Source organism: Saccopteryx leptura, chromosome 1 (assembly GCF_036850995.1).
Source record: "Saccopteryx leptura isolate mSacLep1 chromosome 1, mSacLep1_pri_phased_curated, whole genome shotgun sequence".
Taxonomy (NCBI): domain Eukaryota; kingdom Metazoa; phylum Chordata; class Mammalia; order Chiroptera; family Emballonuridae; genus Saccopteryx; species Saccopteryx leptura.
This window is the reverse complement of record NC_089503.1, coordinates 377,804,239-377,832,012: the sequence shown is the minus strand read 5'-3', so window position 1 is coordinate 377,832,012 and position 27,774 is coordinate 377,804,239. Positions and strand designations below refer to the sequence as shown.

Here is a 27,774-nt window from a genome sequence, read left to right as displayed (position 1 = left end):
AAAAAAATTGCATATGGACAAGAAATAAGAGAGCAGAAACTCACCAAACAGATTTGAAAAAATAATGGACCGGAACTTCTAGCAACGATCAATAAAGGCACGACAAGGAAAAATTCAACGGAGGGATAGAGGCACAGAGTACATTAGTTTAAATGGAAGACAGATTTGAAGAGACTATTCCGAGTTCACAGAGAGACAGAGATTAAAAACATGGAAAGAGGTTAGAAGGTACAGAGAATAAAAGGAGAAGAAGGTCTACACCAGGGGTCCCCAAACTACGGCCCGCGGGCCGCATTCGGCCCCCTGAGGCCATTTATCCGGCCTCCACCGCACTTCCGGAAGGGGCACCTCTTTCATTGGTGGTCAGTGAGAGGAGCATAGTTCCCATTGAAATACTGGTCAGTTTGTTGATTTAAATTTACTTGTTCTTTATTTTAAATATTGTATTTGTTCCCGTTTTTTTTTTTTACTTTAAAATAAGATATGTGCAGTGTGCATAGGGATTTGTTCATAGTTTTTTTTTATAGTCCGGCCCTCCAACGGTCTGAGGGACAGTGAACTGGCCCCCTGTGTAAAAAGTTTGGGGACCCCTGGTCTACACCACAAGCCTAACTGGCATTCTGCAAGGAGATACTAGAACAGAAAGGAGGTTCCAGGATTGTTGAAAGGCACCCAGCTTCAGCTCGAGGGATCCCACCAAACCCCAAGCAGAATAAAGACAGAGAAAGTTACACCAAGTTACATGACCATGAAGCTGCAGAACACCAAAGAAAACAACAATATCATTAATATAGCCAGAGAGACATGCCAGGTCATGTGTGAAGGAAGAGCAAGTAGACTGACAGCCCATTTTTCAACCACAACACTCGGAGCCAGGAGCAGTGGATTCAAGGCTCCAGTGAGCTAAGAGAACACACCCAGTAAAATACCTTTCAAAACTGAGAGCAAAATAAGAAATCTTCAAGCTAGCAAAAACCAAAACCAAATCGAACCACAAGAGAAAAAGCCTTAAGACTTGACTACCAATAGCCTTGCACTAAAGGATAATGCTAAAAGATTTACTATATTAGGAAGAAGGAAAATGATCTCAGATTCTTGAAAGAATAGTGAGAAAAGATATCGAGAAGAACGTGGGTAAATCTATACAAACACTGCATAAAACAACGATGCCTAACCTGTAAAAAGAAAACAAGATTGCAGGCAAACACAATGGTTAGAATTAAATCAGTCCACGGTTCATGTTCGGGAGGAAGATACGCTGATTGATTTCAGACTTTGTTAAGTCTGCCTGTTGAAATAGCTGGGTAACTACTGAAAGAAAAGATACAGAGCACATAACGCTAAATAAACGGATGGAAAACAGAATGAGAGGCGAAAACACTTCAACCAGAAAGAAGAAGCAGAGCCCTGGTCGGAGAGCTCTATTGGTCACTGCGTCGGCCTGAAGCACAGAGGTTGCTGGTTCGATCCCCGGTCAGGGAATGAATGGATGTTTTTTTGTCTCATTTTCTCTCTCCCTTTCTCTCTGGCTAAAATCAATAAAAAGAAGCAGAAAAACTGGAAAATATATAAAGATGGTAGAAATGAATCCCAATTCATCAATAAGATATACCTAGTCTAAACATTTGTGTACTCAATATATATATATTAAAATATATAAAGCAAAATTTTCAGTACTGCAAGGAGAAATTGACAAATCCCCTGGGAGATCTTTAACACATTTCTCTTAATAACTGACTGATTAAGGAGACAAAAAGAGAAAGAACACATTACAGATGATTTGAAAAGTACAGTGTACCACCTCATTTTGATGCTCATATATAGAAAATTATATCCAATACTTAGAGAATACACATTCCTTTCATTCATGGAACATTTAAGGAAAAAAAAAATGGAAACAATATTAAAAAGGGACACACAGAAGTAGTTTAATGTTCATTTCAAACTCTGTAAGGCTCCAGACCTATTTTGTCTTTAAAATAAAAAAAGAGACTTTGTCTTTCTTGTTCACTGATGTATAGAGTCTCGCACAGTGATAGCCACAAAGGAGGCCCTGAATACGTACGGCAAGTCCTCACGTACCCTCATCAATAGGTTCTATGACTTTAAATGAAAAGATGCAAAGCAAAACCAATTTTACTAAAGGCTAATTAATAATAAACAAGAGTTAAGTTCCAGTGGCTTCTCATCAGGGTTCTACCGGAATGGTGTGGAACGAAATGATGTTGTCTGAGTACCAGCTATCTTAATGAGTAGCACACAGAGGAGTCTCTGTTGAGAATAGCACAGGTTAAGGGCACCATTGCAGCTCTTGAAGTCCTTTCCAACATGGAGGACAACAAGAGGACGAGGTGAGTGGCACCAGCCTCCAGGGAGAATCCACACAGAAGAGGAAAGTAGTCATGAGAACCATCTTCAAATCTGAAGAAAGAGTCACATGGAAGAGGCTCTGACAGCCAGTCTTTGTGGTTCCACATGGCAGAGCAGAGAAGGACAGACACTGGAGAGAAAGAATTTGTCCCGGGGGCTCTCTCTACTTACCAGAGCACCCCCATACTTCTCCTCCCTCGTTCTTCACTTAAGGTGTATATCTCTCTCCCTCTAAACCTTCCCTTATAATTTGGAAAAATAAATTTGCCCCAATGTTAGGAAGAATTTTCTAACAATTCACTGTGCAACATTGGCTTGGAATTGGCTACTAATTCTCTAAGGCCTCTTACAATCCTGCATGGGACAGGAGTTTCTGTCCAGAATGTCCTAGGAGTCCCAGACCACGAACTGACCGCCCTTCCAATGCCATCTTTTTTTTCTTCTTCAAGTGACAGACAGGCAGGTAGGCAGGCAGGAAGGGAGAGAGATGAGAAGCCTCAGTTTGCAGTTTGTCCCTTTAGTTGTTCATTGATGTGCTTTGACTAGGGAGAGGGAGCTCCAGCCGAGCCAGTGACCCCTTGCTCAAGCCAGCGACCTTTAGGCTTCAGACGGTGAGTCTGCGCTCAAGCCAGATAAGCCTGCACTCAAACCAGCAACCTTGGGGTTTCAAACCTAGGTCTTCAGTGTCCCAGGCCACCGCTCTATCCACTGTGCCACTACTTGGTCAGGCTACAATGCCATTTCATTCCAGAGACTCCTTCACTCCAAATTCCCTCAGTCCCTAGTCCCTAAAAGACCTGCTCAAGGTCCTGTCAGGAGGTCAGGGAAGACTAACGAGAGCTACAGTCCCCAGAAACTCTAGTCAGGGTCCTACCTGCTCTACCATCAGCCTCTCCAGTAACCAAAGTGAGCACATTTTGCCGTCAGGGAGACACCTGCTTGAACGTCTACCCATGCATGCCCCAGGACACCCCATTTTCCTAGCACATGGTACGGGATCACAAAAGCATGCAGAACACGTGAAAACGAACGTGCCTAAACCTTCCAGGAGAAGGCAAGCAAGCTCACCTTGACCTCGGCAGCCGATGGTTGAGTTGGGGGCCTGGCTCTAAGGGCTTCTCCTGTGGCCGGCCGGTCATGCTGCTCTCATGCTGCTGGGCAGGTGGGGAACGGAGGCCTGGTTCTGTGGGAAAAGGAGAAGCGAGGGTCACTTCTTCATCACGCATGCCACCCAGCCTGTGGAGGACACTGTCCAGAAGCCCTGGGCCGGCCTCACCCCCTCTCATGTCACCGGGGAGCGGGCAGCCCCAAGCCGGATGGACAGACATCTCCCGCACCCTCCAACGTGCCAGGCAGGGCCCTCAGGAACGAGGCCACAAAGATGAACCGGACGCAGTCCCTGCTCCCGAGAAACTGTCTAGCGAGCGAGAGAGATGTGTTCCATCACAACATAGCGGGGTAAGTGCTGTGATTTCCCCACATTCGTTCCACAGCCTCCCTGCCCCACTGGGAGCCAGCAGGGGCCACAGCACAGGGCTGCTCTATTAGTGACGAAGGACCGGCTGTCTTTCATTTCCAATCCATCACAAAGGAACACGTTCGTAAAATATAATCAAAATGAACCAACCACTAGGAAGAGAAAACGGAAAAAAATACTCATACGAAGTACAAGCCTACTTTTTAATTCTTGGGTTCAACCGATGACCCTGTTACATCAGTAGGAAAGTTTTCAAGCGCTTACTCTCAGGGTCCATTCCTTACGCCGCGGACCGGTCAAGTGCGCGGCCCAGCCCCATTCCACGAACCACAGTTAGACAGCATTACTTACTAACAGTCAAGGTTTATATAGAGAGTGCAACTTTCCCAGGATGCCTGGCTGAGTTCTTGGTTCAGAGAGAGTGGCTGGGAATCAAAAATCATGTCAACTTGACCCTCTGGACTACCATTCAAAAGAATTCAGCCAGAGGCGGATTTAAAGGCAGGCGCACCAGGCGTGCGCCCTGGGCCCCGACGTCTGCAGGGCCCCGCAAAATCCCAACCTGACACTTTTCTCTAATGACACCAGGTTTGGTTTCATATGTGCAATTTTAACATGAATAGTATGTAATATTTTTTATTTATTTAAAAATATGGTTAACATGTATTTTTATTTTCCCTGTCTCTTTTTTTTAAGGAGCCCAATATTTTCTTCTGAGCCCGGAGCCTCACACCGACCTTAATCTGCCTCTGAGTTCAGCGAGTCTCTCTCCAGGAGGGAGAACTGCGCGGGGACTTTCTGGGGAAGTGTGCCTTTGAGGGGACCGGACAAAGGCAGTGGGTTGGGGTCACAGGAGCAGGAGGCTCCGGGAACCTGGTCAGAGTTGTGCCTGGGGCCCTGTCTTGCTCCATCTTGCACTTCCAATCCTATGACACCCCAGCCCCGAACGGGAAGCACAAAATGTCAGCTACTAAAATGAACTGGGACATTTCAGAAAATAAATCCTTCCCAGAGTGTCAAGAGGGCTGCTGGTGTTCATTCCTACTGTTTAATTCTATAAAAATCGTGTTGGTTTTTTTTTTTTTTTTAAATTGAGAAATCCTTTGTCTGTGACAGCCAGCTCCAAAAAAAGCCTTTAAGTGCCTAGTACCTTAATACTTGAGGGAAAGATTACAAGTCATTTTCACCCATTTTTGAGTGTTTAAGAGAAAGTGCTCATTCCTCTAAGCTCTCAGCTTTTAAGTAGTTCTTATTTTAAACTTTACAAGAAGATAACTCCGCAGAAGAAAAATTCTTTTCAAAGTCATTTTTTTTAAAAAAAAATGCAAACACACATACACTTTCACTCCCTGCTTCAAATGCTAAATCATCTGCAATTTGGGAGTTTGTTGCTCATGAAATTCTAGTGATAAGCACATCGTAAACATTCCTATAGCAACAGAACGCTTTTGAAGCCGTGTCTGTGATGTTACAGAGATTGTATATGATTACCTCTGAGCAAGAGAGGAGAAGGTTATGGAAATAACTATTTATGGACAAATAAATCAATATAGTGAGTGGCAGCTGGAACAGCAGACCACGGCATGGGGTGGGGAGCAGGCATGGAGTTCCCTCAGCTTCCCTGGAAGAGGAAGGACACACGTGCTGTCCTCACTCTCAGCATGGGAAAGTAACTCTCCAGGACTCCTCACAGCAGCGCGAGTCCTTGGGACAAGTCACAAGGGCAAGCGTTAGGTTGAGCCAACCACTTGGTCATCTTTTATTGACCATCCACTTGTCTGTCAGGTGCTGGGCTAGACGTCAAGATTCTCCAGATGAGTTATTTTTCAAGGAGGCCCAAGCGAGACACATAAACAGGTAATTACAATTTCCCACCCCTGCTAAGAAGAGTCTGGTGTCTGGAATTAAGGGAAAGGAAAAGAAGGTAACTAGCTCAATCTGCCTATCCAACCAACCATTTGTCCATCCAATGGTGACTGACTCCCTACGGTGTCCCAGCCAAGTGCAAGGCGCTGAGCATACAACAGTCAAGACCAATGTGGCTCCTGCCTTCACGGAGTTTACAATCTAGTAGGGGAAACCAACATTAACAGATTAAAAATAACCAACTATAATAGTGATAGGTTCTAAAAAAAGTTTGGCTACTGTTAGAATAGCATACGACAGGGTGGTAGATCTAACATGGAAAAGGGCCAGTGGTCTTTCCTAAGGAGTCAACCTTGAATCTGAGCCCCAAGAATAAACTAGCAACACAGAACAGGGAGGCCAGCAGAGAAAAGATGGAGACGGTGTTGCCGTCACAATGAAGAGCCTGTGCAAAGGTCCTGCGACGAGAAGCATGGCCCGTTCTAGCTATGAAAGGAGGCTGTGATAGGGTCAGATGGGACTTGACCTCCCACCATGCTTGCATCCCTGTCGTCTTCAGGGAAAGCATTAAAGATGTGAGGGTTTTTCAAAAAGTGCCAAAGACGATGCCAGGAAGGTAAGGTGCGAATCTGCTAAATTCTCCCTCACCTTAGGCTGGCACAAGGCATCCCAAACAGAGGCCACCTTGCCTTCCTTCCCATTTTATAACAAGTTTTGGAACATCTGTGTTGTCTTCAACCGTGGTGACACTGCTCAATCCAATTTGGCCAGTGGTAAAAACTGGCTGGTCAATGCTAGTATAGACTGACGACGAATGTGGCTTTTGGGATGTGGACCAGCATTCTATTATTAAAATTATTGCTGGAAAAGCATCGTGATGAATGTTACTTGACAGAAGGTCATATGATTTAATGCGCAGAACATGAGCTCGGGGCCAAGCAGACCTGGGTTTAAACCTGACCCCGCCCCTCAGTGGCCATTCTTCTGTAAAACGGGATTAGCAGTGCCTTCGCTGCCGCCGTGATCCCGGGGACTGCAGCAAGCACACAGGTCCCACACGAGCACGCTGCCTGGCTCCCAGCAGGCCCTGGATAAGTGGCCGCACTACTGTCACCTCACACCAGTGAGTGGAGACCATGCAATGATGTCCCAGCCAGTACCGGGGCTGCAGGGCAGCTTTGCAAGGACACAGGGTCCTGAAGACTCACCATTTCTTGGTGTGTGACCTTCAGAGTCCCCTGCTGGACGTCCCATTCTGCACCAAAGCTGCCCCTCCCTGAGTCACACCTCATCGTCCCCTGGCTCAACCTCCCCAAAGGAACTCAGATGCCACCACCAGAGGCTCATGGGTAGGTCCCCCCAGGGATGGCCCAGCAGCCAGCAGAGCTGGGTTCTAGTTCCAACTCCACCGTGAATGGCTGGGGTTCCCTGGGACAAACAGCCGAGTCCCAGATGGTGGCAGTGATGGGACAGCCACGCGTCCTGAAGGCTTCCTATAGGCCAGGCCGGTGCTGGGGCCTCCCAGACAGCTCCAGGCCCTACCACAGCAGGGGCAATGTCTGCTTTTGTCACCTTTGTGTCCCAGGGGCTAGCAGAGCAGTCCTTAGTCCTGACTGCACAGAGTCAAAGCAATCCATGGAGTCACTCCTGGTCCCACCATTTACAAGCGAGGAACATGAAGTCCAAACCCGAGCGGCAGAGCTGGAATGTGGATCCCCTGAATCTGACGGGATGGATATCTTTTTCTTTTTTTTTTTCAACCTTATGTGAAGCTGGAAACGGGGAGAGACAGTCAGACAGACTCCCGCATGCGCCCGACCGGGATCCACGCGGCACGCCCACCAGGGGGCGATGCTCTGCCCCTCCGGGGCGACGCTCTGCCGCAACCAGAGCCACTCCAGCACCTGGGGCAGAGGCCAAGGAGCCATCCCCAGCGCCCGGGCCATCTTTGCTCCAATGGAGCCTTGGCTGCGGGAGGGGAAGAGAGACAGAGAGGAAGGGGGGGGGGTGGAGAAGCAAATGGGCACCTCTCCTATGTGCCCTGGCCGGGAATCGAACCCGGGTCCCCCGCATGCCAGGCCGACGCTCCACCGCTGAGCCAACCGGTGATCCCGGGGACTGCAGAGCCGGGGTGGATATCTTATCTCTTCCCCACCATGACCAGAGAGGACGCAGCCCTGAGGGCCCACAGCCGACAAGCCACCCGGGAAGGCCAGAGTCTTCCCACCGCCCAACACTACTGTCTGGGCCTCAGTTTCCCTTCTGCACACTGGTGGTGATCAGTGCTGCCTTCACACTGTTTTAGAGTTTAGGGGGAAATGAAGATTTAAGAGTCTTGGGGAGAAAAACATGAATATACAGAGAGGAACACTTCCAGTGGGTGTCAGGAGGCCCAAACCAAAGAGGAAGCGTTCTCCTCGGCCACAGGGCATTTGACAGGAAAAGAACAGCTCACAGGTCACTGGGAAAGGGAGAGGGTACAGCCAAGGGTCAGAAGGGACACAGGATGTAAACTGTGGAACTTCTGAAATGGGCAGCAGGACCAAATGAAATGTGAAGAATTCCCCATGCCACGCACAAATTCAATACATTAGAATTTGGCACAGATTTTCAAAAGCAGGAGAAGAGGCGGAGGAGAGAAGGACCACAAGGAGGGGGAGCAGGAGAGTAATCAGTGCAACCAGAAGCCTGGGACTCCAGTCACTGGGGCCAACCACTCTGTCCTGTGAGTTCTCCTATGTAGAGACGACAGTGACATGGAATAAGACCTCATTTTCAAGTGAGACACACTCCCCCTACAGCCAGGGAGGCCTGAAAGCCTTTTTAGATGTGGGGGAAACTCCCACCTCCTCTCTAAATCTCTCTTCTCTTCTGTTGCTGCCTCATTTCCACCACATGGAAGTTGGACAAAGAATAATTTTCATGTACTGGAGGAGAGGGTTCCTGCCCAGACCATCACGAGATAGAGGCAGACCACTGAATCAGGCCTTTTGGCAGTTGGTTTTTTCAGAACACAGAAGCTGGACCATTCACATCAACATCAGAGCAGCTCACGCATTGAGAGCACATCAGATGGACTCACCACAGGCTGAGAACGGATGGCAGGCCACCATCCACTCTGCATCCTCCTCGGGCCTCTCCTTCCCTTGCTTGCAGCTCCACTCAGCTAGACTTTTAGGTCTTCACACACTCTTAGCTCTTTCCTACCCCAGGGCCTTTGCACATGCCAGTCCCTCTAACTGGGATGCTCTTCTCCTAGGCAGATCCCTCATTAATGTCTAGTGAGCTTTCAGGTTATATAGCCTCAGTGAGACTTCCTTGACCCTTCAGGAATTTAAATGTACAGCAGCACTTATCACAGTGGCAATTAATTAATTATGTGCTGAACAAGTTGGTGTTCTCAGACTGGAAGCCCTACTAGGGCATGCGCAATGTCTGATTTTTTCACATTATGTCCCATGGGCTAGCAGAGCAGTTCTCAATCCTGATTGCATATCAAAATCACGGAGGGAGATTTAAAAAACATAAGATGCCTGGGTTTTACCGCAAACCTATTAAATAAGTGTTTAAAGCTTGCCAGGTGGTTGTAACATGTGGCCAAGGCTAAGAACCGCTGACTCAAGGAGGCTGTGGGTGCTGCTGGGCGCCTGTCCCAAAGCAATCTTCAAGTGCCCCACGGAGTTACAGCAGGGCCTTGCTCCCTTTGCTTGCGTGGATACAATGTATAAGTTAAATGTTCTCTTCCACCCCAGAGATTCAATTTGAGGAAATTCCGGATGAGGGAAACAAGCTCTCCATTGTTAAGAGAGAAATACTACTCCTTTCATTACATGCTCCTCCTACGGCCCCTCCCCCACACTCCTCTGTCCACTGACCCTGGTTTATCACCTTTATTCTCAGGGCCACAGGATTATTATTAACCTGACATGTTCCTGAAATACTTAAATGTTTGCGGTGAAATCACTTATTAAAAAAAAAAAATTTAAACCAGGCCCAGCTATGCTATGCATTAGAATGCAAAACTTCACAATAAATTTTATTAAAACCGAAAGAGTTCAAAGCCAGTTCATGCTGAGAAAGGGCACTCCAGGCCAGGCCCCCCCAACCATAGGTGGGTGCTTTGCAGAAACTTGCCTATGGGGCACTGGGTGGGGGGTCATTCATGGGGACAGGTGGGTTATTCATGGGGATCTGTCACCTGAGCTGATCTGGCCTTTCTAGGGCAAGGAGAGAGCAAACTGCCCCCACCCACTGAGTTTCCCTTACTAAAGCACAGGCAGTAAGTGCTATGGGCTGAATGTCTGAGTCCCTGCCCCAGAATTCATATGTTGAAATCCTAACCCCCAGAAGTGAAGGTGTTCGGAAATGGGCCCATTGGGAGGTGCTTAGATCACGAGGGTGGAGCCCTCATGAATAAAATTAATGCTTTTAGGCCTTAGCTGGTTGGCTCAGTGGTAGAGCATCCGCCCAGTGTGTGAAGGTCCCAGGTTCAATTCTCGGTCAGGGCACACAGGAAAAGTGACCGTCTGCTTCTCTACCCTTCCCCCTCTCCCTTCCCCTCCCACAGCCATGGCTAAAATGATTCGAGCAAGTTGGCCTTGAGGATGGCTCCATGGCCTCTCCTCAAACGCTGAGATGGCTCAGTTGCCAAGCAATGGAGCAGCGGCAACAGATGGGCAGAGCATCACCCAGTAGGGGGCTTGCGGGTGGATCCTGGTCGGGCACATGCAGGAGTCTGTCTCTCTGCCTCCCTGCCTCTCACTTCACTAAAATAAAATAAAAATAAATAAATAAAAATTAATGCTTTTGTAAAAGAGTCCCCAGCTAGCACCCTAGCCCCTCTTACCAAGTGAGGACAGCCAGAGGCACGCTGGCTGTGGCCCCGAAAGGAAACGCTTACCACAACATGACCATGCTGGTTATGACTGTGGACCTCCCACCCTCCAGAACTGTAAGAAATAAATTTCAAATTTCTGTTGCTTATAAGCCACCCAGACTGTGGTCTTTCATTATAGCAGCCTGAATGGAATAAAGCAGCTGTTCTCAACCTGTGGGTCATGACCCCGGCAGGGGTCCAATGACCAAAACACAGGGGGCGCCTAAAGCAATGAGAATACATAATGTATATCAGGTATTTACATTCCGAATCATAGAAGTAGCCACCCAAATTATTTTTTGGTTTGGGGTCACCGCAACATGAGGAAATGTATTGCGGGGTCAACGGCATTAGAAAGGTTGAGAACCACTGGACTAAGGTAAGATAAAGGAAAAAATATCCAACCTCTGACACAGCACACAAACTAATAACTCCAATTTCTGATGGTTTCCCAAGCAAAACCAAAGCACTGTTCAATGGGGTCCCATGACCCTGTGCAAACAGACGGTCACTTAATTCACTGCAGGTGAGCACTCCTTCAACCAGAGACGTTCACGTCCATAGGGACCACTCAGGGAACTAAGAATGAAGCTTCCCTTTGCACCCACTAGCTCAGCCATAATAATGAAAAAAACCCAAAAACAAAAACCAAGTGTTGTGAGGATGTGGAGAAGTTAGAAACCTTATGCATTGCTGGTAGGAAGATAAAATAGAGCGGCCACATTGGAAAACAGTGTTAGCGGGTCCTCAAAACCTTAAACATAGAATGACTATATGACCCAATAATTTTACTCCTAAGTAATAGCCAAAATAATTAAAAATGGGTACTCAAAAACAAAACAAAAAACTTATTTATGAATGTTCACAAAGTTCTTCTTTCGAAGCAGTTCTATTCATAATAGCCACAGAAGTAAAAATGACCCAAATATCTGCCAACTGACTAATCAATAAACAAATCTAGCTTATTCACACAATGGAATATTACTCAGCCTTGAAAAGGAATGAAGTATCGACACGTGCTACATACAGCATGCATGACCCTGGAAAACATTATGTTAAGTGAAAAAGAAGTCAGACACAAAAGATCACCTATCTGTGATTCTTTTTAATCTGAAAACACCCTGAATAGTAAGTCCATAGGGACGGCAAGCAGATCAGCACTGCCAGGGGCGGGGGGAGGGGAGGATGGGAGCGGCTGCTTAATAGGGACGAAATGTCCTTTTGGGGTGATGGAAATGCTTTGGAAGGGGACAGAGGTGATGGTCCACATTGTGAATGCACTAAGTATTTGCCACGGACTTACAGACTTTGAAATGGTCAATGGTTTATGTTATAAAATTTTACATTAAAAAAAAAAGCACCTGACCAGTGGTGTCGCAGTGGACAGAGCGTTGACCTGGGACGTTGAGGTCCCAGGTTCAAAACCCCGAGGTTGCTGGCTTGAGTGCAGGCTCATCCAGCTTGAGCACAGGGTCACTGGCTTAAGCAAGGGGTCACTGGCTTGCCTGGAGCCCCCCAGTCAAGGCACATGAGGAACAAAATCAATGAACAAGTAAACTGAAGCAACTTCGAGTTGATGCTTCTCATCTCTCTCCCTTCCCCGTCAGTCTGTCTGTCTGTCTCAATCAATCAATGAACTAAAGTGAAGCAACTACGAATCAATGTTTCTCATCTCTCTCCCTTCCTGTCCCTCTCTCACTCGCAAACCCCCCCAAACCCAAAAACCCCAAAACCACCTTCCTGCGCCCCACCATGAGGGATTTTGACTGAGTAGGTATGGGCCGGGCCCAAGGACCTGCTTTTTCCAAAGAACAGCTGGGTGACTCTGACATGGGGGGTCCGCAGCATGACCTACAGGGCAGGGTTGATTGTGAAAACAATGCCTTTACTTTAGGTGACTTGCGGTTATTTCCTGAGGGTTGAGTATGTGCCAGGCAGGCACTGGGCTTGGCGTTTGCAAATACAGTATCTCAGAACCACAACGCAGGGTAAGAAAGAGGCGGTTTTGTTTCAGAGATGAGGAGCCCGAGGCTCAGCCAGGGTCAGCAAGTTACCCTGGCCACACAGCTGATTAAAATGGATTTGAACCATTATCGGTCTAATTCCACAGACCACATTGTCCCCATCACCCTACACTTACCCACTGTGTTCTTCAACAAAGTTTTCCAGGTGGCAGAAATGTCACTGTTGTGTTTACACAGTGGTCCCTTGTCTACGGCGGGGGTTAGGTTCCAGAACCCCCCGCAATAGGCGCAAATCTGCCAAGTAGCGACCTTATATTTATTTTATCATTTATATATATTTTAAGGCTTTATAAACCCTCCCCACACTCCTATACACCTTTCCCACGCTGTTGTTAACCTTTCCCAAACTCTTATAAACACTTCTATGCTCTTATACACTCTCTACACTCTTATTAAACTTACGTAATTTTAACAACATATGGGTAGTCACCAGTGAATATACAACTTGAATGATGAAGATGATTATGGTTTAATATTTTTCTAATATGTTCTAATTAATATTTTATACTGTTTTCATTTTTTAGGCTAGAAAATGCTTATTTTACTGCAAAAATAATTAAAATAACAAACATAAAAATACTGATATATCGCAAAATCCCGTGATATAGTGAAAAATCAGCAATACAAAATTAGATATATACAATTTAAAAATCTGTGACACAGTGAGACGGCGAAAAGTGAACTGCCACATGGCGAGCGACGACTGCATCTATGTGTAAAAAGCTCTTTGCTGGAGACTTAGATCCTCTTACTCCAAGCACGACCCTCAGTATCCCTTGGGAATTTACTAGAAATGCAGACTCAGTCCTTACCCGAGGTTTGCTGAGTCTGACTCTGACACTCATGTGTACATTACGTGGTGAGTGGTTCTGTCTCTCTGAAGCTCAGGTGTCCTATAACAGGGGAGCCACCAGCCACAAGCTCCAAAGCAGGGTAGGAATTATTTTTTGTTGTGTAGAGCTTCCAGCATATAGAACTCGGAGTAATTCTCAATATGGGGGGACTGTGCCTCTCCAGGGACAGTGGCAATGGAGAGACTTGTTTTTGGTTGTCATAGCTGGGGGGTTTCTATTGGTATCTAATGGGTAATGGCCAGAAATGCTGCTAAACATCCTGTCATGCACAGTGGAGTCCCACAACAAAGAATTTTCTGGTCCACAATGTCAGTAGTGTGAAGGTGAGAACCCTGCTATAGGGTGCTCAAGCAAACAGTCACTCTCAGTAAATAAAACACAGGCAGGAGGCCCCTGAGATCAAAGCACCCTGCCCCCTTCCTTTGCCCAGTTCAGAACCTCTAATCCAACAGATGTCTATACTTTTGCCAGGAAGACAGAATAAGAAGTTCTGGTTTCTAAAATAATCTATAAACTCCTAACTAAAGCGAAGTCCCCACACTTCAACTCCCAAGGGCCGGGAAAGGCCTTCATTTTCCCCTGTTGTTTGGAACGTGCGATAAGTTCCACAGGAAACCGGTCTGCCTGTTGGTTAGGTGGAGCTACCACTTACTGAGCACTTACTACGGGTCAGGTACGCTGTGGTGCTGGAGGCAGATAAAAGAATCCGGGTCCCTGTCCCTGTGGAGGCGGCCGACAGCACGCACGTGACCACGTACACCAGCAGCGTAATGGTGGGTGTGATAAGCGTTATCAAGAAAAACTACAGCAGGGTAAGAAACCGACGAGTGATGGGGGGCAGGTATCTGAGGTCACCTATCTGAAGAGTGACCAGGGAAGGTCACCTAAAGAGGTGACATCTAAGAAGAGACCTGAATGAATTGAGGTGGAACCAGGTCATTCAAGGGGGTGAGCGGACTCCAGGCAGAGGGAACATGGGTGCCAGGTCCTTTGGTGAAAGGAGACTGGCAGAGGGGGAGGGCTGGCAGAGAGGTCAACGGTGCAGGCAGTGGGGACAGGGCGCCACCCACGCTTCTGAGCAGAGGACAGATGGGCCTGATGAACTTTTCTCATGGAAAACAAACTCCAGGAGGACAAGAGTAGAGAAAGGGCCAGACTAATCTAGGCAAGAGACGGTTATGACTAATTACGAATGAATTAATTAATGAAACCATTAATATTAATATTAGTTCTCCACTTGGCCAATGTTATTAATATTGTAATCTCAGATGTGTCACGGGTAGACCACGCATCAAGTTCAAGTTACTTCTATAGAAAAATGCATTCTGGGTCCCAAACCACCAACTTGGGTTTTAAGTTGGGGACTGTGTGACCTGAAAGAAGACAGAGAAGGAAAGGGAGGTGGTGGCTTGGGTAGATATGCAGGAGGAAAAAGTAAATACTACCCAACTGTTCCCCTTCCTCCAAAGCCATCAGGGAAGAGGAGTCGGAGAGGGCAGTCCCATCACAATTCCGACAAGGGTTTTGGGCAGTGGGTGGATGAGACCCAGCTCTCCCGCTACCAGCAGAGCCGGAGGGACAGGCCTGGTTCTCTCAGAAGAATGGCCCTGCAGCTGTAAATGAGAAAGGCGTGGAGTCTTTTCCAAAACCAGGGAAGCCTCTACTTCTGCGGTCTCCGAACTTTCAAGGGTGACACAGCCACGTCAGGGAAACAGCCATGGGGTGAGGAGATTCAGGGCACAATAAACCAGCCGTGCCTCTTCCTAAGGGCACAGCACTGGGTATGCCACCCCGTCTCCCCGCTCCTCTGGAAAATGGAAACAGGAGCCCTGTCACTCAGAGTGCTTATGAGGAGTCACACTGGGCAGTGCCTGTGCTGCCAACTTCAGGTCCACGAGCGGAAGCTGGGTGCACGCGTTTCCTGGGGCAGGTGCGGGATGCACCATCGCCCACGGGCACGTAGGTCTGTGCTGTCTTCCTGCCCAAGAAGTTCAGCATTACCTGTCAAGAATTCATCCGTTCGACACACCTTTATTGGATCTTAGTGTCGGGCGTGGTGTTTGGATGAAACAGAGTAAAAGGCAGCCCTGACTCCCCAAGAGCATCTGGGCAGCGGGCACAGGGCATGGTGACCATTGGCCAGATGGATTTTATGCCTGCGGACCGGAGCCACTAGCCGCCTACACCCGGGGCCCACAAGCTTCTCTCCCCCTGCAGCATTCACCCTGGGGACAGTGACCTCTGTTCCTCTCCAGACCGGCCTGGTCCTTTCTGCTGGAGTGGGAAACAATGGTGAGAAAAAGGCAGGGCTGCCTTCAGCAAGGCCTTCCCTGTGGCCCCCACGTCATCCCTCCAGGGGACCCGGCTCCCGGAGAAGAGGTGCCCGGGGCGGGTCGGGGACCAGGACACCCGGGACGGGTCGGGGACCAGGACACCCACGCCTGGCCCCAGCCCGCCCGCCCAGGGCACAGCATCTCTCCAGGGGACCCGGCTCCCGGAGAAGAGGTGCCCGGGGCGGGGCGGGGACCAGGACACCCGGGACGGGTCGGGGACCAGGACACCCACGCCTGGCCCCAGCCCGCCCGCCCAGGGCACAGCATCTCTCCAGGGGACCCGGCTCCCGGAGAAGAGGAGCCCGGGGCGGGGCGGGGACCAGGACACCCACGCCTGGCCCCAGCCCACCCGCCCAGGGCACAGCATCTATCTCTCCAGGGGACCCGGCTCCCAGAGAAGAGGAGCCTGGGACGGGTCGGGACAGGTCGGGGACCAGGACACCCACGCCTGGCCCCAGCCCACCCGCCCAGGGCACAGCATCTCTCCAGGGGACCCGGCTCCCGGAGAAGAGGAGCCCGGGACGGGTCGGGACGGGTCGGGGATCAGGACACCCACGCCGGGCCCCAGCTCGCCCGCCCGCCCTGGCCCCAGCATCTCTCCAGCGCCTCCCGAGGAACAGCTTCCAGAGGAGCCTCCAGCTCTGAGTCATCGGAAGCGGAGAGGAGCCCTTGTAAAAATAACTCCAAGTCTGAGGCTCCTGTATTCACATTATTCAAGACATATACAAAGCATGTAAAAGCAGGCAGGAAGCAGAGGAGGCAAGTGTCGTTCACATCAGTTCTCGTCACATGACAAGCAGCCAGAAACCCTTGCCGAGCCCGCTGCTCTCCTGCTCCTCGGGGTGATGACATAGATGGGCAGGGAGTCTCCTGTGCCCTCTGACTCTCCCACCCAGCCCTCTGCATCTGTCTCCTTTTAATCTGATCCCCCCACCGGTATAGACCCCAGGATTCGGGGGGCTTGCTTGTGCCCTCTCCCAGATATCTCCCCTGTGACAGGGAGTTCTCTTGAAGCCCCAAGAGCCTCCACCAAGCCCCAGGCGCGGGATTGCTGGCACCGTGACTGTCACCATGAGAGAAAGAGTCCCCAGGAGCGGGCGGGCAGGGCTGGCCAGATCCCCGGTGGCATACGCGGTGGGCTTCCCTAGGAGACCGTGGACTTCACAGTGTCAAGCTACCCAGGATGTGGCTCTGGGGGCTCACCTGGTCATATCCAGGGCTCCCCGGGCTCCCAGAGGGGAGGTGCTGCTGGCTCCCTTCCACTCGCGTTCGGGAAAATGGGAGTCCTTAGGGGTCCTGGAGGCCAGGGCGGGATTTTGAGACAACGAGGAGAGCCCCGTAGTAAGAGGAAAAGCAAAGGAACAAGATAAGAGTAGGGAGAGGTGAGAAATAAAAAGACCCTGGGTCACAGGGGACAGACAGAGGTGTGGCCATAGGGCTTTTATTTAGCGCTCATTAAACACGGCCCTTTATAGGAAGCCGCGATAGTAGCGGTCCCAACCCCTACCCCTTGTGGCTTATATTTATAATTAAGAACAAAGTAAAAACTACATTTAGACAGGCGCATGTACCTATTAGGAAATAAAAACCACAACCAAGCCGTGGTAAATATAAGTCACAGCTAAAGTCAGAACTCTGCCTAGTGCCAGAGTGCTTTGCAAACACCTCTATTCATGAAAACATTACGTTTCTGGCTTCACAACAAGAAGCCAACCTCACCCTAGCCTTCAAATGTCCACAGGTAAGTTAGGACACAGACACTACTAAGCCTTGCAAAACAGAGCTCATGCCTCCAAAACAGAGCTGTTGAGTGTCTGCTACGTGGTAGGCACTGGTCTATGTGACTGGCGTACAGCGGTGAACAGGGGAGACAGTACTCCCTGCCCATGTGGGGCTTTCATTTTCATAGGCAGGAACAGAAAATAAAGTAAGTAATTAAACTCATAGTATGTTAAATAATTATAGATATCTGGACTAAAATAAAGAATGAAATGAGTAGCAGTAGTCAAAGAAGGCCTCTCTGAGGAGGTGGCATCGGGAAAGCGACCTGAAGGTGAGGGAACCGTGGGTCGATCCGGGGGAAAAGCGTCCGGGCAGAGGGAACAGCACGGACCAAGGCCCAGAGGCCCTCACTGCACAGGCCCGATGTGGCTGCAGAATAAGGAGGACGGCGTGGCTGCAACAGGGAGGACGAGGGGGAAAGCACTAGCAAACGAGGCCAGCGAGATTCTAAAAGTGATTTTAAAATGAATACCACAGAGAAACATAATAGGACGAAGCAACCAGGCTGTTCACATAGGACACTGAGGAGAGGCCTTGGTAAGTAAGGCGGTGTCGGCTGAGCTGAGACCTACAACAGGAGAGATCTGAGAAGAGACTACTCAAAGCGACGGGGGCAGCAAGAGCAAAGGCCCTGTGGCGGGGAGGAGGGTGCACGTGGCAGGTGCCCAGTGGGCGAGACAGAGGCAGCGTGGTGGGAGGGGGCTCCCATGACGCAGGGCAGTGGCTCCTGACCTGGGGTGGCTCTGCCCTCCAGAAGGCATTGCACAGTGTCTGGAGGCATATCTGGTGGTCACCACTGGGGAAGCGCTATCAGCATCTGGTGGGTAGAGGGCAGGGATGCTGCTGAGCAGCCCCTCAGCACGGACTCATCCGCCTCCGTACGTCAGCATGCCGAGGATGAGAAGCTGTGCTGTGGGTGGGCCTTACGTGACACGACGAGACGTCTGTGTGCACAGAAGACCAAGCGCGGACTAACCAATCAATGCCTGTGCCCGGCAGCCTCACACATCGTCCCTTCCCGGCCCGGGGTATGCGTGCGGAGAGGAGGGAGGACGCTAGGGCCGGTCCTCACAGCACAGGAGTCAGGTAGGGGACCAAGAAGCTGCGGCAAGGTCGCACCAGTCTAATCTGGAGCTAAGAGGGAGGTCCTGCAGCAGAGAAAAGGAGTCTGAATGAGAGGAGGCCACGGAGGCTAGGTGCAAGCAGACAGATGACACTGAGCGATGTTTTCAAGCAACTGATGTCCCTGAAGAGTGAGGGCAGGGCCCTGGGTGGGGGGGAGAGGAGCCGCTCTGTTACAGAGAAAGGGCAAAGGGCCGGAGACTGTCACAGGCGGGGACAGCGCAGCGTGAGGTCAGTGTGCGGACAGCCCAGGACTCAAAATGAAATGACCAGGAGAAACCACCATGGGTTGAAGAGGAAGGACTCCGGAGGGTGTGTGACATGGGGGCAGGAGAGGGAGGACCACCATCCCGGTGACATAGTACCTGGAAGAGGAAAACGAGGAACCAGGAGGGGCCCGGGAAAGAAGGCGCGCTCCAGCGTGATCTGGAATTGGGTCACTACTACAGAACGGCTTGTTCTCTGCTCTGCGGGGCGGAAGGCACCCGGACGTCAGGTCTCCTCCCTGCTGGCGAACACAGGCAGCGCTTCAGGTCACACGGGACTTCATTCCTCCCCAAAGTCAAGTAGGTCCATGATCCGGGGAAGTGGCCCAGATGACCGATGACTCTGCCATGCAGTTAACCCAAGCACGTCCCTCTTCACCCAACTGATGATCTTTTTTTTTTTTTTTTTTTGTATTTTTCTGAAGCTGGAAACGGGGAGAGACAGTCAGACAGACTCCCACATGCACCCAACGGGATTCACCCGGCACGCCCACCAGGGGTGATGCTCTGCCCACCAGGGGGCGATGCTCTGCCCCTCCGGGGGGGTTGCTCTGCCGCGACCAGAGCCACTCTAGCGCCTGGGGCAGAGGCCAAGGAGCCATCCCCAGCGCCCGGGCCATCTTTGCTCCAATGGAGCCTTGGCTGCGGGAGGGGAAGAGAGAGACAGAGAGGAAGGAGGGGGGTGGGGTGGAGAAGCAAATGGGCGCTTCTCCTATGTGCCCTGGCCGGGAATCGAACCTGGGTCCCCCGCACGCCAGGCCGACGCTCTACCGCTGAGCCAACTGGCCAGGGCCCCAACTGATGATCTTGACAAGTCATATGGAGAAGCTGGTTTCACCCCACTGCAAACAGAATCTAGCAATAGATGAGGTTTTCATCACTTAGAAATGAGAATAATTCCTCAGAGTGAAAGCAGGCCATGGCCGCATCGTAGGGCAGCCTTCCTAATTTGGGGGAGGGTGGGAAGGAGGGGCTGCCTCCCAGTGACTTTGTTCCAGCAGGGTTCCTGGGGGCCATTATCAGTCCGGGCTCTTGTGGGCACAGGAGGGGAACAGCCTAACACTTTTACTCAGTCCTACCTCCCTTCCTCTAGTCTTAAAAACAAACCATTTATTCTTCTCTATCGCTAAAACATGTTCACTGTAAAAATGTTAGTTACCATACACAAAATAAAAATAAAAACCATTCATAATCCTGTTACTTTATGAGAATATTTCTTTCCTTTTTTTCTTTTGCCTAAACTTTTAAGACACTATAGTTGAGATCATATTGTATATATAGTTTTGTATCCTGTTTCTAACATAAGCATTTTGTCCTATTATTAAAAGCTCTTTGTAAATACTAGTATTAGTCACTGAGTAATAACCCGTTGAATATTATGGTATATTCTTCAATGTTGTTTTTTTTTATTCAGAAGTTAAATTTAATGGGGCGACACTGATCAATACAAGTACATAGGTTTCAGGTAAACTTTTTTTTTTTAAGTGAGAGGAGGGAAGGCAAAGACAGATTCCCACATGCACCCCGACCAGGATCCATCCGGCAAGCCCATTAGGGGGCAATGCTCTGCCCACATGGGGCCCCTGCTCCATTGCAGCAGGAGCCATTTTTTAGCACCTGAGGCAGAAGCCATGGAGCCATCTTCAGCGCCCGGGGCCAACTTGTTCTAATCAAGCCATGGCTGCAGGAGGGGAGGGGAAGAGAGAAAGAGAGATAGAGAGAGAAGCAAGAGGGGGAGAAGTGGAGAAACAGATGGGCGCTTCTCCTGTGTGCTCTGACCGGAAATCGAACCCAGGACTTCCACACAATGGGCTGACGTTCTACCGCCGAGCCAACTGGCCAGAGTCTAAGGTGAACTTCTTCATAGCATTTGAACTGTTGATTGTGCTGTGTGCCCATCACCTAAAGTCAAATCATTTTCCATCACCCTGTATTTGTCCCTCTTTAAATTCCCCAGTGTTATGAGAAGCACATCTTCCAAGGACTTATTTCACTTAACGCAGATACCCCCCCCCCCTTTTTGTTTAAAGCGAGAGAAAGAGACAGACAGGCATGAAGGGAGAGGGATGAGAAGCATCAGTTGTAGTTGCGGCACCTTAGTTGTTCATTGACTGCTTCTCAACGTGCCTTGACCAAGGGGTTCCAGCCGAGCCAGTGGCCCCTTGCTCGAGCCAGCGACCTTGGGCTTCAAGCCAGCAACCATGGGCTCAAACCAGCAACCCTGGGCTTTTGAACCTGGGACCTCAGCATCCCAGGTCAATGCTCTCCACTGCAGCACCATCAGTCAGGCTTAACGCAGGTAACTGGTAAGTGACTCCCGAGCACAGAATATAGGAATTGTCACCATTTCCTTAGTGTGTGCTGCAATGTGCCAGGCACTGTCTCCCGCTAGGTCAGGTGGCTGGGGGAGTCAGACGTGGGAATGACTTAGTGTCTGCTGTCACATGCAGAATGCTTCCCTTTCTCTAGACTTGAGACCTCTGCACTTCACTTGGCTGAGGGTGATATCCCACCCCATTCTTCTCACAAGAAAACAGGGTCTCACCCTCCTCCCTCAGTTGAGGGGAAGCTCCAGGTGCTAGCGAAGCATGGAGGATGGAGAAAACACGAGTTAGGTCCTGAAGAGCAGAGGAAACGTGGACGATGGAAAAGCTCCGAACGGCCATCAGGTATAGGGATATGAAGAAGTCGGTCAACCACAGCCCGCAGGCCAATCAGCCACCTGTTTCTGTAATTAGAGATTTACTGGAACACATGAAATACGGGCTATGGTTCTGCTGAGTAGCTGTGACAGAGACCGTATAACCCAAAAGCCTAAAATATTACAATCTGGCTCTCTAAGACCAAGTTTGCTGACCCCTGTGTTTGCAGGCCCACCATCCTCCAAAATTCATGTTCCCCCTTATTTAGAAGCCAGAACTCCACCTCCCAGCAACTCCTGCAGCAAGGCGGGACCCCGTGACTAGCTCTCACCAATGACATGTGGGCCAATGGACACGTGTCATTTTGGGGCCAAACTGGTTAAGAAATGGGAACTTCCACCACCCTTTTGTCCCTTCTGCCCAAACCCAAAGAACTCTCAGGCCCTGGAGTCATGTTTCTCCTCTTCTCCTACTCCTGAAAGAAGCCTTTTTAGACACTTTTATCCTAGTCTCCTTTCTCCAGGAAATTTTTCAGAGCAAAGACACACTGTCTATCTATTTAGGTACCATATGTATATTGACGATCTATGTGTGATAATGTGAGATTTTTTCCCCCCTCTCCGTGAGTGTGACATTTACCCCGAAAGAATGTATCCTCCAGGGCATAGCAGAGTCACAGATGGAAGGTGCCCAGGTCCCTAAATTATCTGGTGGAGGATGCTGGGCACATTTGACTGACACCTGCATTTATTATGAGAGCCAGAAATGACTTCTGTCATGTTTAACCCCCCAAACCAGGTGATGATTGTGGCAGCTAACATTGCCTTAACAATGTTAATACAAGATCTAAATTTTATCGTTTTTTAAAAAGTCCGATTGAAGAGGATTGGATAGGCATGTAATATTATCCATAATAAGGAGTTTCTCCTAAACCCTGAATAAGGTAAATCTACGATCAACAAGTCCTTACTTTAGAGGAGGGAGAGTTTAGTCTGTTAGGTCTTGAAGTGATGTAAGCAAAAATTTAAAACAGGTTCAAGAAGAGTTGAGATCAATTCATGAGAGCAACCTATTAAAGATAGAGAACAAAGTAACTTTCATATCCTCTTCATCTGGACATATCAGCACAAAGATGAGAGTGGGATAAATTTCTTTTATTCATTTTTAAGAAAGGAGAAAGAGAGAGAGAGAAAGGGGCAGGGAGGAGTGGGAAGCATCAACTCTGATGTAGTTGCTTCCTGTCTGAGCCGTGACCAGGCAAGCCCAGGGTTTTGAACCGGCGACCTCAGCATTCCAGGTCAACGCTTTATCCCCTGCGCCACCACGGGTCAGGCCTAAAGTGAAGTAATTTTTTTTAAAGACATAATTTCAAACAGCAAAGGAAACAGGTGAGGGCTACTGGGAAAGAGATGGAAACAAGTTTACGGAAAAGAAACAGACTGCAGAGGATCAGAACTGAGACGCTGCTCGTGAAGCCCGAGCCTAGATGGGCTTGGATACGGGAGCCCCTCAGCCCACGGAATGGCCGCGGGCACGTGGCCGAGAGGGGCCTGGGCAACGGGAGGCGGGCAGCCGCTGCGAGGCTGGACGGGGGTCCTGTAAACTCCGAGTCACACATGGAGGCCTCCACAGGTCGCTCAGGGCGGCCAGGTGTGTCCTCCACTAAGCAAAAGAAAGGAATTTTCTTCTCTGAAGAAACTGCATGGACCCAAAGAAAAGATCTGAGGTCCAGAAAGAGGTCGAACTAACCTGCTAGAACAATGTGGGAAAATCCCAGGTCGCAGTTGTGCAGGAGGCCTAGAGAGCAAGCAGGTCAAACTAGAGGGAAGGGTCAATGCAGAAAGGACGCACGCGGCTGAGAAGTTAAGCGGACAAAATGAAAATGGTAGTGGCAAATGTTTGTGTGGGTTTTTTTTTAAAAGAAAGGCAATGAGATACTCTTGGTAAAATAAAAAGCTGTTCCCCACCTCAAAAAAAAAAAAAAAAGGGATTCATGACATACTACTTGGCTCCAAAGAGGATAAGAGACCAGGCCTCAGCATCACCCACTTAAAAGCCTTCGGGGTCCAACACGGGAGCCAGGCGGGCCAGGTGGTGGGCGCACGCAGACGCCGCCCGAGTGGCAGGGACCGTGTGCCCTGGGGTGGCCCTTGGAGAAGCAAGCAGCCTCCAGCGGTGTCACCATATGGGAAGTCGGACCATACGTGCCAGATCTCCCAACTTCTAGGACAATACCCCCAACTCTCAATCTTTTGTGAAAACTCTTCCTTTTTTAGAATGTTGGCTAAAAAAAAAAAAAAAATTTTTAATCACCGGGCAAACCAAACAAGTATGTCCGAGGGTGAACTGTCAACGCACAGCCTGTCGTTTGATTCGTTCACAGGAACGCAAACTCCATCTGCCGAGTTCTCAGTCTTGAGGATCAGCCCACAGACAAAGCATAGAAGGTTTAATGGCAGTTACAAAATAAAAATGTTGTCACCCTTCACAATGCACAGGATAGAAATGACAGAAACTGGAGAGTGGGAAGCAGTTGGGGTGAGGACACTAACCTCCTTCTCTCACTGAACTAAGGGAATCAAGAAATACTGTTGTTAATGAACAAAAAATATGACAGCCAGAATCTCACTTATCAGGCTAAGCAACTAGAGGAACAGTAAATAATGATACAACTATGTGGTGAGGATGTGGGGAGAGGGCAGGAGGTAAATGAGCTAAATTATCATCTAGCACAACAGGAAGTAAGCTGAGAATTTCTAAAATAGGAGTAAAATAAAGGCCCATTATTTTAAAATATGGAGCTCAATGTCAGAAAAATCACTGAAAGAGTTAAAAGTGGTTTCCCCAAGGGAGTGGGACAGGGTTGGGTAGAGATGAGGCCAGGAGAATAAATTCTTCTGAATGTGTCTCTCCCACCTGACCCCGTACCTCTGCCAATCGGGGGGGGGGGGGGGGAGACACCTTTTGCAAGAAAATGAAACATCAATTCATGGGGCTAATTACTGGGCCACATAACTAAGCTTGCAAGGTTGACAGTAAGATACTATAGATAGTGCCCAGTAGAGTTTACATGAAAGTAATTTGATAAATGGACCAGTTATAGAGGTGCAGGGAAGGTTAAGGGAACCAACTCGGATGGTTCGGCTCCCAGACACTAACACCAGCAAGAAGCCCTTGCCTTTTCCAGTGTGAAGGGAAGGGGGAGGGGAACAGTGTGGCTGGAGCCCAATGGAGCAAGGAGTGTCTACACCCTACCCTCTCTTTCACTCCGTTCTTGTATCTCCTGCTGGCCAAGCCCCAAAGCCAGCAGGTACTGGAGCCAGCTGACACACGCAGGAGGCAGGAGGACGGAGAATGGGTCTGGGAGGAACGGCAGATGGGGAAGAACCATACATCCTCCCACATCCTCCACCACCTAGCTAACAGTGAAAGAGTGTATCAGATAAAGCACGCATGTGTCCACAGCGGTCATTTTGACCGTCTCTAGCTGAGCAGTAGAACAAAGGAACTGCTAAGAAAAAGTGACAAAAGATATGAAATACCCCCCCAACTGTCATGAGTGAACATGGATGGATGACTCCCATATGTAAGCTCTACATTTAGTCAACAGAGAAACAAGGTATGATATGGAGCCGGAATCCCATCAACCGAAAAAAAGTGAGACAGACCTGCATAGAAAGATGATGACAGAACACGGTGTGATGAGCATCCAATGAAAAGTACAAACGCACATGGCTCCGAGCCCCAAACCAGGAGGCAACACATCTCCCCAGACTCCCGCCCTGGGAGGGTGAGTGGAATTCGACAAGAGAGGCAGCGTGGGAGACATGCTAGCAGGGCAGCGAGGAGGTCTGCCTGATCACCGGAGGAGCAAGAAACAGGCTGGGCAGCATGATGGAGGGATCCAAATGTCAGTCTCATAGGCCGGAACTTTGTATTTGGAACAAGATGTTGCCAAGGTTTTGGATCAAGTGACATGTCTGAAACAATAGGGAAATGACATGGGTGGGTCCTGAACCCATGTCAATGAGAGAGAAGGTGGGGATAGAAGGAGGGAGACCCGCTCCTAGCAGGTGTTAAACATCTGCCGAAGGAGGACAGGAGGGAGGAAGGGAGGGAGGGAAGGAGGGAGGGAGGGAGGGAGGGAGGGAAGGAAGGAGGGAGGGAGGGAGGGGGAGGGAGGGAGGGAGGGGGAGGGAGGGAGGGAGGGAGGGAAGGAAGGAGGAAGGGAGGGAGGGAAGGAGGGAGGGAGGGAAGGAAGGAGGATGGATACAGGCAAGCATCTAGCTTATCTTTTGACGCTCAGCTACAGGGGCATCTTCCCTATTCAATTTTTCTTGACCAAACCCTGCCTTTCCTTGATATTGGAAATATTAGACCCCAGCTGGCTGAGATTAGAACACTTCACTGAACTCATGTTTCCTGCTATGAATATATGAATCCCATGAACGCAATGACGGTGACTTACTCATCTCTATAACCCCAGACCCTAGCAAAGGGCCTGGCCCACAATCATGCTCCAGTGGATGAATGAAGGGATGGAAACATGGGTGAATGGACAGATGGTAGATGATTGGGAGGACGGGCCTGTGTTAGGGTATCAACCGTGTGGTTGAATGAAATGGTAAAATCAGAAGGCTGATACCTGGATGCTTCCCAGAGCGAGCAGGCCTGATGCCTGTCTCTTTTGGAAAGTGGGAGATTATAACGTAATTGCTTTATCACTCAACAAATATTCACAATTGCTTTATCACTCAACAAACACGCCTGGCTTGTGAGGGCATGCTTGGTTATTAACAGATTGTGCAACAAATCAGACACAGGAAGCAAACCGTGAATGACAGAAAGGCAGGTGGGGCCCAGGCAAGAACCGGAGACCAAGGCGCCCTCCTAGGACATACTATTTAAGTGGATGGGGTCAGGCATGTCGGCTAGCTTTCTTTAAGGGCTTGATCATTCCATTCTTTCCAGTCCATTTCGAGAGGGTGACAAGGAGCAAGGATCCCTTTCCGCGGGGCTGTTTCCGCACCCCACACCACCCGCTCACCTACTACCATGAGCTTGTTTTAACTAACGGTCTTGTCGACATCACAGAAAGCAAAACACTGCTCCCGCCTCAGGTTCCAGAATGACAGGGGCTGCTGGAATTAACCAGCCAGGCCAGGAGCCCAAGGACGAATAAGAACAACTTCTTTCAAAGAGGGCCAGTTAGTAGGCAAGGGAGGCACTTTTGATTCCTTGGCCAATAAAACTCACCACTTCCATTCAGATGGGACTTCCGCCCTAAATATCACAACCCTATCGACCAGTTACATAAAAGTACAGCATCGTGATGTCAGTGGACCAAAAAAAAAAAAAAAAAAATGATTTCGAGGTCCTTGCTAAAATCTTGGAGACATTTAAGAATCCCTTGATACTGTAAAAAATGCCCATAAATAAGGGGAGGGAGTGGAATCCGGTGAGAACTTGGTACCATGAAGACAGAACTGAGTGGTGGCTGATTCTTGACTTCTCCTTCCTCCAGGGAATCCACTTGCTGTTGTGTAGCCTCAGAGTGTCGATGTCCGGCGACTCCCTGCTCCTGTAACCACTGCGTGCATGTCCCAAAGTGATTTTACCAACAGGTCTCCCAAGAATCCCAAGAAGTCTCTGGGGCAGGTTCCTTGATTCCCATTTCACAGATGGGAATACACAGCTGTGTAAGCAACTAGCCCCAGAGTCTCAGAGAGGAGTCCCCGATCCACCTGGTTTGGAACACTGGTCTCCCGATGGTAGACCAGTAAGACGGTGACTTACTCGTGTCTGTACCCCAGATCCCAGCACAGAGGCTGGTCCTGGTCCACAGCAAGTGCTCCAGACGTGTTTACTGGAGAGACGACTCCCGGTGCCGAACTCCCATGTTACCCTCTCTCAGGACTGGATTTCTTTATCTCTAAATTGGGAATAACCATTTTCTTCTCATGGGGCTAACATGAGGGTCAAGTGCATTCACACACGTGAAACTTTCGCCACACTGCCTGGCACGTGGTTGGTACTCTAATACCAGCTGCCACTACGTCTGTTGATGGTACAAAAGAGAATAAGGTTATTGAGGGCGCCTGGCGTGAATGCGGGGGCTGGAGAACGGTGCTACCTTAACTAGGGCTGGAGGGAAGGCCTTCC

The 27,774-nt window shown here is 49.4% G+C and overlaps 1 protein-coding gene across 12 annotated transcripts in view; it reads right to left on the bottom strand.

Annotated features, from left to right (window-relative positions):
* TRERF1 (transcriptional regulating factor 1) overlaps positions 1 to 27,774 on the bottom strand; it is a 223,564-nt gene that overhangs the window by 66,201 nt on the left and 129,589 nt on the right. For all 12 annotated transcript variants that reach the window (XM_066359412.1, XM_066359413.1, XM_066359411.1 and 9 more), the window contains exon 4: positions 3,439 to 3,553. The gene's annotated coding sequence lies outside the window, so the exon portion shown is untranslated. The remainder of the gene's footprint in view (positions 1 to 3,438; positions 3,554 to 27,774) is intronic.